Raw genomic sequence first — 15113 nt, forward strand, 5'->3', positions numbered from 1 at the left:
AGAGGAAATGACAATATGGGGAAAACAACAGAGATTAATAACATCTCCTCCCACCTACCCGCACTCTCGCTTGCTCATTTCTCCCTTCATGTGTCCCAAACCAGTCTTTTTCTGTCTATGCTGCTTGTTTGATGTCCCAACGTACTTCTCAATCTGCACTTCTACTCCTTTCATCTATGGGGTTGCGACCCTTGACCCATGAAATTGATACGTCACTCTGTCTTGCATACACTCAGGAAGCTCACACACAAGTAGATTCAGTTTCTCCCCTCCTTTTCCTATTTGCACCCCGTCTTTTCTCATGCAGAAAGAATCTGGGATGTGTTCTCCAACTTGCAGTCCACAATGATTAGTAGGCCTTAGGGTGTGGACCGCCAGAACTCCCCCTAATTTGTGATGTTGAAGCCCTATAGCTGAACCAAATTAAGAGATTTCATTATCTATCAAGCACAAATCATATTTTAATCTACTTCCTATTCATTTTATCTATTTACATTCCTTCTTTGAATTCCTTTAGTCTTTCTTCTGTAGTCCTAACAGCTTCAATCGATCCCTCACAGAGATGACAAAAGAAGCACAAAGGCACCGCCTGTCACAACCAATACTGATGCATCTAAATAGCATCTAGTTAACCTGATCACAAAAGGTCAAGATGAGTGAGTACAATGACAGTACAGTATCTTCTAGGTCTAATCAAGTGTGTGTGACAAACTTAAGAAACAAGAGGAAAAGACACAAGTTCAAGAATAACAGGATTCACAGAGGATGGGGACCAACATAAACAGAAAGAGGATGAAAGCTTGGAGTTGAAACACGGATGTTCTCTGAGAACTTTTCTTTCCTTTTGGAGAGTACTTTGAGTGACAGATTTATTTAGATTTGATCCCTGCAATAATGACTCAATGATCCACTCCTTTAAGCTATGCCCAGAAAGAAAACAATGGGAGCTGCCCATTGAAATATCATGTGTACACACTGCTCAATTAAATTGCTTAAGTTAAAACTTCAAAGTCCATACATCTTCTGAACATCCTGAGCTTAAACTTTCACCTTCTAGATTCACTTCACTTACTTTAGTTGGACCCATAAAACAACGCAATACAGCCTGAAAGTAAAAGGTAATGGTGAACTGTGCCAGTACCTAATTTCCCATCCAATGCTCCACACTATCTTAGCACAATGTCTCATAACCAACGAGACTGGCATAAATTCCAGAACTTGTTTTGCACTTAGTAATTTTGGGGAAACTGTGACTGTGGTAAACACAACTTCTGCTTTAGTAACTAGGTTTGGTTACAGCACTGAGATCCCCAGCTCCACTCTGACGCAATTCCCTTGATGGGAGGTGTGGGACGTCAAACTGGAGTCCCTTACTCTCTGAGCTCTACTCACATATCCCACTTCTGGACAAGTGAAACCCCATCCTGACTTCATAAATGACTTCCAGGTTTTAGTTAAGAAGCAGGGAGGGAAGGCATGAAGGTAAAAAAAAAAGAACAAAAGAAAGAAAAAGTAAGGAAGATAAAAAGATTTAAGGGGAAATTGGAAGGCTGTGTGCTCAGTCTCCTCACCAGCGGAGTCAATATTTGCCAGGACAGAGAAGCTTCCCACTGAATGATGAAGTCACTGTTTTTGGACTTTAAAAACAAGGTTCTGTGGGGCTTTGCAGTGGATCCCAGGGATATAGTGTAATAGTGTGTCTTTGTGTTTATGCTGGTTGGTCGGTACGATTCCTAGTTATGTAGGAGCTGACAAGGCCGGGGACGAGTAAAGCAATATCCTCCTTCCTGTTTTCTCCACTCCCCATTATCCAGCTTCTCAACCGGTGACACATCACATTACACTGAGCTGCAAATACCTGCACACAAATGTCACATCTGGAACAAACTCAACTTTCTCCATTTTTCTTATCTTTCTTTTTGTCAGTCTTTACTTGATAGTCTTTACTTTTGACTTTTTATGCAAGTAGATTGAGAAATTAGCACTTATTACCTGGCATTTGTTAGCAATTATAGTGAAAGTCAATGGGGCAAAACCATTACCATAAAAAAAACTCATAAAACACCTTTCAAATTGTTCAAATACCCTTTTTTGTTTCCACTTACCACAGTTACCAAAAAGCCAAGAATGGCTTCAGTTTTGATGTGGTGTTTCTTACTCAACTATCCTGCATCAGCATCTACTAACTAATGCTAATAAAAGGCTTTTACGGGCTTTTATACAAACAAAAACTCTGGAATTCCTCCCTTCAAATAGCTGAACTGGTGTAAGACACATGATAGCCCCTGTGACTCAGCACTCGTCTCTGCTGTTACCACTGCCAAGACAAGGAGAGACACTGTCCTTGATGATAGGGAGACAAGAGAAACTGTACATATCAGATGCAAACAACATGCTAATCTGCAGGGGGAAAACAAGTTTCCTCAAGCATCTTAGGTTGACATTCAAATACAAAATTTGGTCTAAAAGAAATTAAAAACAGACAAAGAGCATTTGCTATAAATGAGTAATCTTTGCAGATGGGGATAATCAAATTGGATGACATGAAGCCAAAAACAACTTAAGCATAATGGAAAGTTAAGGTTGGTCATAACTGTTGGGGAGAAATGTCCTGTTGCATCGTGTCCCCAAGGCCTGACTTGTCTGGTGGTTTTGGTGAATATTGCCCAATCATTTTCTGGAAACTTTTACTCATAAGATTTGGTAACTGTGTTCGTTCAAAGTATTTATCTTCCCAGTATAATAGCCCCTTCTCTGTAGTATGGGGGGGTGTGTGTGTTCATCTAGCTTTTAAAATAATGGTTACCTTCAAGTATGACAGGACTGTTATAGACACAGCTGTAATATTCACATGATATTTGGCATTTTGGAAAGTCAGACAAGGCAATGCATGAAGTTGCTCATTACATACGAGGCAAGAAATAGTTTCCTTGATATCTTATCCTCAGCGTGAAGGGAAAGAAGTTCTCTCATTTTGGTGTCAGGCCAATTTTCAGCCACTTTTACAAGAGTAGTGTAGCTAATCTCTCCAGAATCACATTTTCCACTTTGACCTGATCTACAGTGCACGATTAAGACGCAGCATTTAGGCAGCATTCAGACAGACCAGATCAGCTCTGCGTGAAAAAACACAACCTTCCCATTAATATGAATGAAGTGCGTTAACACAAGGTGGTGCCACCATAGAGGGCTCAGCAAACAACCTGCAGTAGTCGTCCGGCAACATGGTTGAACCGAGCACAAATTTTGCTGCAATGTGATGTAATTCCGGCAAGGCGCTACATTAGCCAATCGCATACACGCAATCCGTATTTGACAGTTTACCTTGCGATTGTCGCAATAAAACAGTTGCTGTTGTTACTTGATCTGCTAAGACAATATAACAGAAATGTTGATTGGTCCTATGTAGGCAGATACAGAGTTTATTTCTATAGCTATAGAACAGTTTATTGAGCAGCTACTGTACGTCTAACAAGAACATATTGATGAGTCAATAGTCACGTTCATCAAAGCTCTCCCATGAACTCTGACCCGGACAGAGCTATCTATAAAAAGTATTGGGAGAGGTTCAAACCTTTATTGGTTTGACCCTACAAGCCTCAAGTCACTGCGGTCAAAGCTGAGGAGCCCGGGGTTAAAAGAGCAAAGAGCAGAGCGACCCTGACAGTTCAATCAGCATTTAATGGATATTATTATCCAGAGGAACATTCTGGATACTATGAGCGCAGTTCTGTCTCACCACTCTCTCCAGGAATCTGATTAAGTATACATGACTGTTCAAGGCGGGAATGTTGCGCCGTTATTCCAACTTGCCGTTGTGCATAAAAGGTATGAACAAAGAATGAGGGGGCATTGTTGTTCCGCCATTAAACTGGCAGCGGAGGTAGTCGCATTGCTGAATAGAAGTCTGTGTAAAAGGGAGAGCCGGCATGACGGGACAGTCAACACTAGACGCCGATGTTGTTGTATTACACGTCACGCCTCTGATCCTGGAACGCCGGCATGCTATCTAAAAATCACACACATGGGCAGCGTTATGCTAGCATAATGAGGGGTCGTCTTTACGGCGATATTGTGGGATCTCGGTTTAAAGGGGGCGTGTGAGAGAAGACATCAATGAGTCGAGCTTATGTCAACAAAATACTACATGTAAATTTAAGTCAGAGGAAAACAGAGGATCAGTTATCCTTGTCCATGAGAATATCAAACTCTGAAAGACCTCATTGCTTACAAAATAAAATCATCTTGACCGTAAAAAATCGTCAAATTTCGGTTCAAAGATGTTATGTTCTTGCTTTGCTTTTGCCAAAGAAACCTGATCACAGTGAATTTGGGCCCCTGCGTGCGCACCTGCATTAAAGCTGAGATCCTTTTGTTAAAGCTCATATTTAAGCCCCTCTGTGGGACCTGGTCCAGATACATTTGGTTTAACTTAAGAGCTGGACCGCAGTGTTCAATCAGACCCAAATCACAATCATCAAAAAAAAAAAAAAAAAAAAAAGACCAGAAAAAGGTTCAGAGCTTTCATCAGCCAGAATCTGACAGCAATTATTTTTTTTCGCTCAGCGGCCAGCAGATAACGCCCCGAACAGTTTATTGAGTGTGCATTTTTATGCAAACAATACTAATTTAAAACAAATTTAAAAAGCTACAAATGTATACAGTGTATACACACACACACACACATAAACAACACAGACACACACACACACACACTGTGGTTGGGGATGACTTTCTTGAAAGCAAAATTAAATGCAGCTGAATTGGACAGCTGGAAACCATGCTGTATGACATAATCACAGGCAGGTTCGCCAAGCTATTTAACACACACACACACACACACACACACACACACAAAGAGAGAGAGAGACCCATTACATAAACTAGTGATTTACAACCCAAGTTAGAAGGGAGAGTAACACCCATTTCTTGGATGATAAGACACCCCTTCCTGTCTTTTTGTAAAACACACACTTATCCGCTCACGCACACACACATGCGCATACACACACACGCGCACACACATACATGGTCTATCATCCCTCCTAAAGTGGAAACATAAGGAGAGGAACTAGAGACGTGCTTTGGTCACTGAGGTTGATTGAGACAACAGGACAATAGTTCATCATCGCAGCGCTCTGTGTTCACCTCCTCGACCTCAGCATGGGGGGAAGTAACTCTTTTTGGCAACTTTTAAAAGGTTAAAAATGTTATCGAACTATATGTCCAAGGCTGAAGAACCACATGTAACACTGAGAAATCTATCTTTATTTGCCACAAAGATATATCTCTAAACCTTGACCCGAGAGCAGGCATGTGGTGTTGAATTCAGACGGATACACAAACGCCTCAGCAGAGGAAATCAAGGCCAGCAGGACTGCAAATCATTCGGCCTGAAGCAGCAATATTTTCTTCAAGGGCCTGACACATCAATTCATTCCTGAAACAATGAGGAAAAACCTTTAGAGAATGGCCAAAAGATGAAGACCAAACAAAGCCTGTTGAGAGGGTCTTCTTTTATTACTTCTCTGAAAAAGAACTCTACAAATATTTGATTTGACATCTCAGGATTCCTTAGAGGACCGAGGCCATCACCATGGCAGCTGCAGACAGAGTTGATCTCCAAGCAGAGTATTCTACGCTTTGGTTAAATGTCTACTAACTCACACAGCATCTGACATTAAGGCTGTGATGATAACTGCATTACCGCAGTCATGTGATGCCTACTGCTGGGTTGAGCTCATTACCATCATCGCCAAATTTTTTTTTCTTTAAATGTCAACCACGACTGTCATATACAGTAGTTTAATGTGCTTGTGCATATACTCGGCTCGGCTTGCTGCAAGACCTCGGCATCGCCCCACGAGAACGGCCGCACAGGGGGGATGCCGGAAGCAGTGCGGAAGGAAGAGTAAGCATGGCAAGTGAGCCGGCACCCAAGCTTGGGCTAACCCCAGCTCTCCCATCAATCTTCCTCACCAACGTCCACTCCGTTGACGATAAACTAGATGACCCAAGACTGCTTCTCACCTCCCAGAGAGAAACGGCAAACTGCCTTGCCCTCATCTTCACCAAAACGTGGCTGTACGACAGTATCCCAGCTAGCCGTAAACCGCCAAACTATGGGGATACGTTGCTTTTTCACCACGGTAAGATAAGAAATCCATACCGTCACAGCCCCATCTGACACGGCAGTCCAAACAGCCAGACATGTTTTCAGGGAACAAGATCCAATTTCCTTGTGCATTCTGCTTGAGTAAAAAAAATCGAATTGAAAATGTTGTCTATATCGTATAAACATGTACATTTATTATTATCTTGTTGTGATCTTGTTATAACCATTATCAGAGGACTGATTGGGGGAAGCCAACAGACAAATTAATATGACAACACAGGAGGAAATTAGGGGGGGAAATAAACACGTATGAGCGTGTGACAAGGTTATTGCCTTCAGGAGGAAGCATCACGGACGTAGGTGTCTGTGATGTGAATCCATCAGACATCATTATGTCAGCACTGAGAAGACGAACTTGACAGCAAGTCAGGATGTATTTGGCTCATTTAGAAGCATTTCAGCTGTGCTTGTCATATCATATGGAGAAGGAGAACTCTTTCAGCCGGTTCGCGTGAACAAATACACAGGCTGGCTTTGAAATATACATCCATAGCATTTATTCTATACAGACATGAAGTTGACATTTTAAAGCTTTTCCAAATTCAACGACAAAATATTGTTGGTCAATGCCTTCCAGAACGACGCATTTTGTGATGTGGCGTCACTACTGACAGGATGGCACGGGTGTTTATGATCTTACCTCATTATGGTTGAGGTTTAGGCACAGAGCGAACTCAGTTAGGGTTTGGAAAGATTATGGTTTGAGTTGAAATTACTACTCTCTTAAGGTTAGGGGACTTTCACCGCCATAGTTGAAAGAAATTACTGTGATTGTCTGTAAGAAACAAACCCTGACCTCCTCCCTCTGTGGACTTTGTCACTCTTAAATAACGCCACACAATTTCCTGCTTTGCTCGCGACAGACAACAACTCCTGCAGCCCCTGGAGGGCTTGTCACTTGACCAGATTTTGCAGACATTTGCTGACATGATTGATGCTCCTGTTTTCTTCTTGGGAGGACGGTCTTGTTTACTTGATTGCCCTGTAGGATAAGCAGGTGGTTTTACAGTAGAAATATTCATTTGTGCAAAACTTTTACTCCATCCTCAAAGCAACTGCAGCATCAACAAGATTCAACTTGGCTCCTAATCTCCTTCATATTTCACTCCCTAATCCTGTGACCATTCAGTTTGCTGTCAGATAAAATGCACAGCAAAGGGGGAAAATCTGTGGCAAGAAATCTGTTTTGTTGAAATCAGAGAGGCTGGAGCTGAAGTGGTGTACAGATTTCTGTGCTATAGTTCTTGTGTTGAAGGGAAAGAAAACAAGCAGAAACGATTCCATAACCTTAAGGTCTGGAATGCAAATCTTCGATCATGCAAAACACCTCCGGCAACATAAAATCGAATGAGATGCAACGACTGTCAGCAGCGAATCCAGGGGGCTGGCAAACAAATAACAACGTGACGCATGAGCACAGAGCTAACCAGACCACAGACTTTCCCATCAGTCAGTCAGTTATCCAACTGTGAAAGGGGGCCTTTCATAGGAACACCCAGAAAACAACAGCCAGAAATAGAAACAAGAAGCTCCCTAATGGCTCCTTATCATTGCTCTCTGAATAGTAAACAGACACCTATGAAAGGACAGTTTGACGAAAGCACTTGTCTGTATCACTCCTCCTTTCCCTCGGGGAGGGGGGGGGGGTAAAGAGCCGAAGCACAGGAAGCAACATTAGAAATACTGAGACTCATTTTATAACAAGTGGACGACTAAACACAGGTAAATAGCTCGTCTTGCATCAATGTGGCCCAGATGCATAAAAACCAGCCCCCTCTGCAAACTACAAGCACATGAACCTACCCCCCCACCCCCACCCCTCCCTCCGCCACCCACCCGCTAAGCATGCTAACACTTGAGAGGGCAGCACCTCTCTTATGCACACAGAAAGCCATCTCAGGCCCATTCACAGCTCCCAGCTCTATTCTTCTCCACAGTAAAAGAACTCTCAATCTGAAAGGAGGGAAGAGGGCCTCTGCTATTTCATTTAGCACGCTGAACCCACTCAAGCTCCCGAAGCAGAGAGTCTTCTGTTCTTTTCCCGGCATAAAAACTTTCTCATGTAGTGTGAAGTTTAGTGCAAAACAGAAGCAGAATCCGAGCCTCAACCTTGAGTTTATCACAGATTCGAGTTGTTTTTTTTTTTTCCTGGTACTGTCAGCTCTGGGAACTGTCACAACGAGAGTGGACAGCAGTGAGATAGCAGCCCCGATTGTGGAGAACACAGCATCCATTATATCAGTCATAGAATACACACACACACACACACACACACACACTATCTTTCTCTCTGAGCACAAACCATGCAAGCGTTGTAAAGAAACAGCACTACAAACCTGTAGGTCGGACAGCCAATTAGAGTTACACCCCTGCCTCCAAATCTTCCTCTTCAGCAGACGGCTGAGATCCACCTGCACTGCAGTGAGTCCTCTGCCTGTATGCTGCTGCTGCTGCTGCTGCTGCTCACTCTCTCTCTCTCTCTCTCTCTCTCTCGCTCTCTCTCTCTAACACGCCTCTCCCATTTTAGCTGAACGCAGTGTAAAACTGTTGCTCCAGCTGCCCTCTTTCCTTCACGCTCCTCCTATCTCCCTTTTTTTTTTTTTTTTTCCTTTAGTGCTCTTCCGTCTCCCACTAAAGCGGGAGCTGCTCTGCTTTATCTGGTTCTGTGCAAAGCAAAAACACAACTTATCAGCAGCAGGGGCTGCGGAGGACTAGCCAGCATGCTGTGCATTCAGTGGGTGCTTGTGGTGGTGGTGGTGGAGGGGGGTTGAAGAGGGGGAAGGGGGAGGGGCAAACCTGATTTAAATTCACACGTACTGACATGCACACAGACACACAGGGGTGAGATGACAGGGTCCCTTTTCCCTTCAGGGTGCTTCAGTGATCTTTTGTGAAAAAGCAGGAGGACGTTCATTTTTTTTTTTTGCAATTCCCTCTTTCAAAAATATTTATTGATTGTCCCAAAGTTCAAGGCAAAGGAGGGTGGGGGGATCAGAGTGAAACTAAAAGTTTGGTGAAATAGAAATACCTCTCAGTTTTCCTCCTTCCTGCCCTTGTTTGCTTTCTTAAATCATCTTATCCACCCCCTCCTTTCTTTTCAAACCAAACTTTTAATATAAATGTCTAATCTCTCATTTTCTGAAGGCCTTGGCACAAAAGGAACAAAAAAAAGTCTGACAAGAGAAACTTCCCTTACTTTCCCTCCATTAAAAAGCTCCCTCCCTCATTACTCCCCCAAAAGACATCCAGCACTTGCCCTGATAGCAGCTTGACAACCTTCTCGTGAGGAATCTGCCTCCGCACAAAAACATGTGAAGAGAATTTGACCAAAACAAAGAAGCTGGTCTTTAGAAACGGCTGAATTGGCATACAACATCAAACATCTGAGGATTTTGTGAGCATTTTTTTGTGTGTTTATTTTTGTGTGTGAGTATAGTGCACAGCCTGGCAGAACTATGAGTTGTTTTTTAAAGGCCAAGGCTCAAAAACACAGATAAAATGTTGACTATATGTTGGTAGATAATGTGGAGACTCTATTTCCATTAAAATATTTACAACTGAGGAGAACGCGGATAGCAAATCTGTTTTAGTGTTGTCACATCGTTGTAGTTAGGTCAATTTGTTAACTGGGGTGCTTTAAAAAGAGGCCAGGGGAAGGACATTAAATTAGCATGTGAAAGGCTCACTTTCTGACTCCACACTGACTGGGATGGCGACATAAAGCTCAGCTGAGGGAGCATCTTTACGCTCCTTCACTCCATGTCTCCTGCTTAAGAGTGTTTGCACTCTCGCCAGCAGACAAACAAAGCCAACGCTGCATGTTACATGCTTTTATGAACATAATTTCATTAAGACAAATTTTTCTAGACGCCTCCGATTTCTCCGAACTTTGTTTAGAAGAATTAAAAAGCTCATTAACTCAAAACTTCCCTAAAGGCAGACTGTTGGTGCGGTTATTTATAGACAGTCAGAACAACAAACGAATCTCAAATGATTTTTTAATTGCTGCTTCCTCAAAAAAGGCTTCCATTTGGAGGGTAAAAGCTTTGCTTTATTGCTGACTAGCACAGAAACAACGCAGACAATAATTATAGGAAGCAAAAATACATGCTAACTGAGCCTAAGATGAGCCTAAATCAATTCAGAATCAATTATTCAAACTGAGAGAGGGGGATTATGGGGAGACACAGTCCAGCCAAGCTACTGTACACCAGCTGTCAATCTCTAAGTGGCAGGGATTCCCTGCTTACTCTGTCTGTGTGGTGAGTGCGGTTTCATGTTTTTCAAACTACGTCTAGGATGAGAGAATCAATCCCTCGTTGGGGCTGAGAGCAGTAAATCTCCCACACTGGAAACTATTTAGTTGTGGTGTGTTCAAGCTGCACTGGAATAAACAGCATCCTCGGTCTTGTCGGGAATAATTTGTCATTGACAGATAATGCTTCTTCTTCAAAGAGAAATCTCAAACCTCGGTAGTCCTGCGTTGAGTTTATCAGCCTTACTGATGGTCAGGACTTCAGATAAAAAAACACTTCACATGTGCCAAAGGACGCAGCGCCACATGCAAGTCTCACGGTCTCCCTCCAGTTCAGCATACCTGTCCCAGAATAAACCTCGCCCTCTGGCCTCCCGCAGCATAGCTGGAGCTGGATGCCTGGTCTAACATTAGCACATATTTAAGTGAAATGTGCAGGGGCCTGGCAGTCTCCGGGTTAAAAAAGGATACACATCTAGATTATTTATGAGCAGGATTGCTAGTTGCAACTTTCTACAATACCTCTTTTGAGGAGCTGTGCACTTTGCAAACTATGCATACTGTACGTTAATAAGCACTCATGCTTGTAGGTAATTATAGGGTTCGAGCAGAGCAGGGTGAGCTAAAGATGGTACAAAGACATAAATCCACAGTAGTTAATAATTCTATACGTGTGTGTACATATGAGCTACGCATAGTAAGATTACTCAACAAATCATAAAGTCCATATCTGTCAGTATCCTTCCATTAATAGATCTTGACATACTATTGCTTAACAACTGGACAGTAAAGTGTATTTACATGTGTGTTTATGATCTTGATAGTATTATCTCACTGAATCTGCTGCTGAATGTCGCAACTTTGCAGATCTGACTTTAGAAACAGAAACCTCTGGCTAGAAGACTTTGAATCTGAAACCTCCTTTTACATGTGAAACAAACAACTGACAAATAGAAAAAAGAAACCACACTTTTTCTCCTCTTTCATTTAGCAAACAACAAAAATCTGCATTATAACAGGTTAAACCTGTGAGAATGAATATGGATCAACAATAACAGCTGTATTGTGTGATCTGTTGTGTTACATTTAAAATAAGTGATCTCAAAAAGAGTAAAGAGATGTTACTAAGTTGGCTTGTCAACATTTCTGCACAGAAATACACAGCAATACAATACAATTCTACACAGCAACATCTGAGCAATAGCGATATTAATAGTATATTAATATTAATAATAGTAATATTTTATTATCTATGTTATCTAGAGACACCATGGATGATTAGTGTAAAAGACAGGCAGTTCTTTCTACTGTTACAAATAGTGATATGTGATAAATATGTAATGTTTCCTACTCACACACACACAAAAAAAACAAGTCCACGGCTGGTTTTGAGCTGCCCGTGGAAAGTATTTGTTCCATTTTACCTGCATAACTACAGTCATTGTTTATTGAGATCTGAGTGCTTCCAAAACACGAGAGACCTACACTAAACAATGTACCTGAACGCCTCCCCTGTAGTCACTCGCTGCCGCTGAGCTGCTAAATGTGCTGCTAGCGCTTTCTGTCTAGACACAGAGTAAGAGTGTCCGTTCTTGATTAAAAGCTCTGTCTACATTTCTCTTTTTAGAGCACTTCTTCTTCTCTGACTCGTGTCACGCCTCGTCTCTGGTCTCTCCCTGAAGCTCCGCCCTGCCCCTGCACAGAGTGGAGCGGCTCTTTATCGCTGGTTTATTCAAAGGTTATTAATTGTAAACATATCACATGTTCAAATTGCACCAAATTCCACACTGCACTCCCTTGGGTCCACTGCCAAACACCTGCCAAGCGCGGAGTCGATCAGATGAACGGTTCAAGAGATACGCGAAGGACATACACACATACAGAGATTCCTTCCTTAAGTACAGTGATATATCCTTCAGAAAGAGAACAAAATGTAACTGAAAGTCAGATCAAGTGGGTAAAAGAAAGGAAAAAAACATAATTTCTCTACCCAGAATCCGACTTTGTGCATGCGGACTGAATAAACCCCCTCTACTCCACAAAAACGTGAGAGGATAGCAAGGCAAACGCAACTGCTGACGTAAGTTCAAATCCCCTACAAAACCCAGAGGAAGTGCTGGGATTCACCTGCAGTGGCTTAACTGGCCAGCGTCCAAAAGTGGGAGTAAAGTATGCATGTGGAGTGGAGCAACAGTGAAGCAGGAAGTCCTACATCACAGTGACCTTTTTATATCAAAATATGAGCCATATGTGGTCAAACTGTACAGATAATGCAGAAAGCGATATTAGGATTTAGAAAAATTACATTATTATTTATTAAACTACTTCAGTAGTCTATATGGTTTCATATTTCATAGCTGTGCATGTTTATGAAATATCACATTTAATAAGTGACTCATTAGTACGTGTCATTTTTTTTGGAAATAACTAAATGTGACAAAATTGCCCCAAGCACTCTGCTTTGTTAGATTTATTTTTCCTTGTTTATTCACATAATTTGGTCGACACGTGTCCTGAGGCGACCTCCCCTCCCACTGTGGGGTGTGGAGACTCTTGGCCCATGTGTGATTGGGTGGGGAGGGGTTCTTTTTAATTGCCTATGTTGACTGTAACCCCATGTGACAGAAGTAAACATGGTATCTCAGCTAATGAGTCCATGTCTGTCTCAAGGTCAGGAGATGCTCATTACAGTCACAATGCAAACTTTGATGCACATATAACCATGTGATAGAACATGTTAGCATCTCCCCTCTGCAATGAAACAAATACACACGTTGGTAGCATTATAATAATGATGTCAGGTTTAGCACGTCGTAAAAATATGAAAACTCAACCTAATCTCCCAGTGCCGTCCAGAGGGAGCATTTATAACATGAAGTAAATCTCATATGTATCTTGAGGAGGGCCGAGGAGGGGGGGGGGGGGGGGGGGGGGGGCTGTTGGGCTGTGAGAGCCCCTCGTCGACGGGAGGCCAGGGCTTTAAGTCTGCCTGACTCCAGTGGAGACAGCGAGGGAGAGATCCAGACAAACACAGCTCGCTGCCAAGCGTCGTTACTTACAACACCCACTACACTTCAGAGCACATTTCCATTGCTGGCTGCCAGATTCAGTAATGATGATGTCCGATAAAAACAATCTCCTTTAAAAAACAAAACAAAAAAACATCTCCCGCAAAGAAGTGAAATTATTTTGGGATGAGCTATTGGAAAGAGTGTATTTATGTTATAGGGTAGAATGACTGAAGAGTGTAAATATTTTTGAATCATTGTGTGGCTCCATTGTGAGTAATTGTGTGTAACAGTTGCTGTCAGTACCCTCTAAATTTGGAGTTTTTTGGTGAACCAGGCAGTAAAATAAAGCAGAGTAATTTTTGGATGGTGCATTTTCATGAGAGTTAAAATGATGCTAGTGTTATGAAACTCTCGATAATATATGTTGACCCTCTAAGCAGACCTGGGCCAGTAGATGGTCCCAGGTAAAGGATACAAAAAAGAATCAAGACGATTACAAGAAGAGATCAAAATTTTATTTTAGTACACATAAATGTCACTGAAGTAAACTGCCGTTATTTACCTGATGCAGGGTACAAGTTTTTCTTTACTGCAAACAACTACAAAAATACTCAACTTCAAGAAACACCGAGGTAGAGAAGGAGACCACTGGAAATGATACTGCATGACTTCATGTAAGATTCCTCAGTGAATGCAGCAATTGCAACAAGCTGAAGTGTTACCAAAAACATTCTGAAAAAGGTCAAGTAAAGACGTGACAAATGGTTTCTCAATAAAATGTACTGATTTAATCTACACTGATAAAACTAATGCTGCGAATGTTAATGCATCTGCCCACAAAATTGCATAAATGACGCTCGTCTAATATGATAAGAAAACAAACAACAAAATGCAACTTGAAACTGTAAGGCTCAACTTTACTCATTATAGTCAAAAGAAGCATTTTAGAGTGTGTTTTTCCTTTAAGACTGACCTGAATGACCTGAACACTGTCAGGTCATTCAGTCACAGAGTGCTGAGCTGAAACACTCCTCATCCTCCCTTTACTGCAAGTCAGTTTTCTCATCTAATGTCATGAGGAGGCTCTAATGAATCAGTCTATTGAGCCGTACAGAACTGTGCACTGGCTTGACACTGCCAAAGTGTGTATATGTATGCATGTGTGTGTGTGTGTGTGCAACTTTCCCAGCCTCCCTGAACACAAAGCTGTCGTTTGTGGCCTCTCAGCACTACAAAAGCCCCACAGGCCACTAGAGCTAAAACTGAACGTGTGCCAGTTAGTGTGTCTTCGACTGTACGTGTCTATATGCTTGTATATATACGCATACACCATGTGTGTTTGACTAAATATGTGCACATGTATGTTTATGAGCAAAGGAATCAAAAGAAAATCTGCATATTTCTTCACATATGTATGTGTGTGTGTGTGTGTGTGTGTGTGTGTGTGTGCAGGCGTTTGCATATGTGGTCAAGATGTGGCCACATACACCCTGTCTGCATTTCATTGGGATGTGCCTAATGATTACAAGACACATCATGTGGCCCACAACCGAGTCTAACACAAACTCCACCACGAAACCATGGCACACAGACAGATGGCCATAAAGCTTAAGATGTATGAGCGCTGCAACAAGTCCAGAACTCTCTGTTTCATCTTGACACAACTACAAAC

The 15113-nt window shown here is 42.1% G+C and overlaps 1 protein-coding gene across 5 annotated transcripts in view; it reads right to left on the minus strand.

Moving 5' to 3' along the window:
* Positions 1–15113, minus strand: part of add3a (adducin 3 (gamma) a) — a 105086-nt gene that overhangs the window by 62835 nt on the left and 27138 nt on the right. For 3 of the 5 annotated variants that reach the window (XM_042388606.1, XM_042388576.1, XM_042388614.1), the window contains exon 1: positions 8512–8650. The exons of the other annotated variants lie outside the window; for them this stretch is intronic. The gene's annotated coding sequence lies outside the window, so the exon portion shown is untranslated. Of the gene's footprint in view, positions 1–8511; positions 8651–15113 lie in introns of those variants that run through there. 5 annotated transcript variants of the gene reach the window in all.

This window comes from Thunnus maccoyii, chromosome 2, assembly GCF_910596095.1.
Source record: "Thunnus maccoyii chromosome 2, fThuMac1.1, whole genome shotgun sequence".
In the NCBI taxonomy this organism is placed as follows: domain Eukaryota; kingdom Metazoa; phylum Chordata; class Actinopteri; order Scombriformes; family Scombridae; genus Thunnus; species Thunnus maccoyii.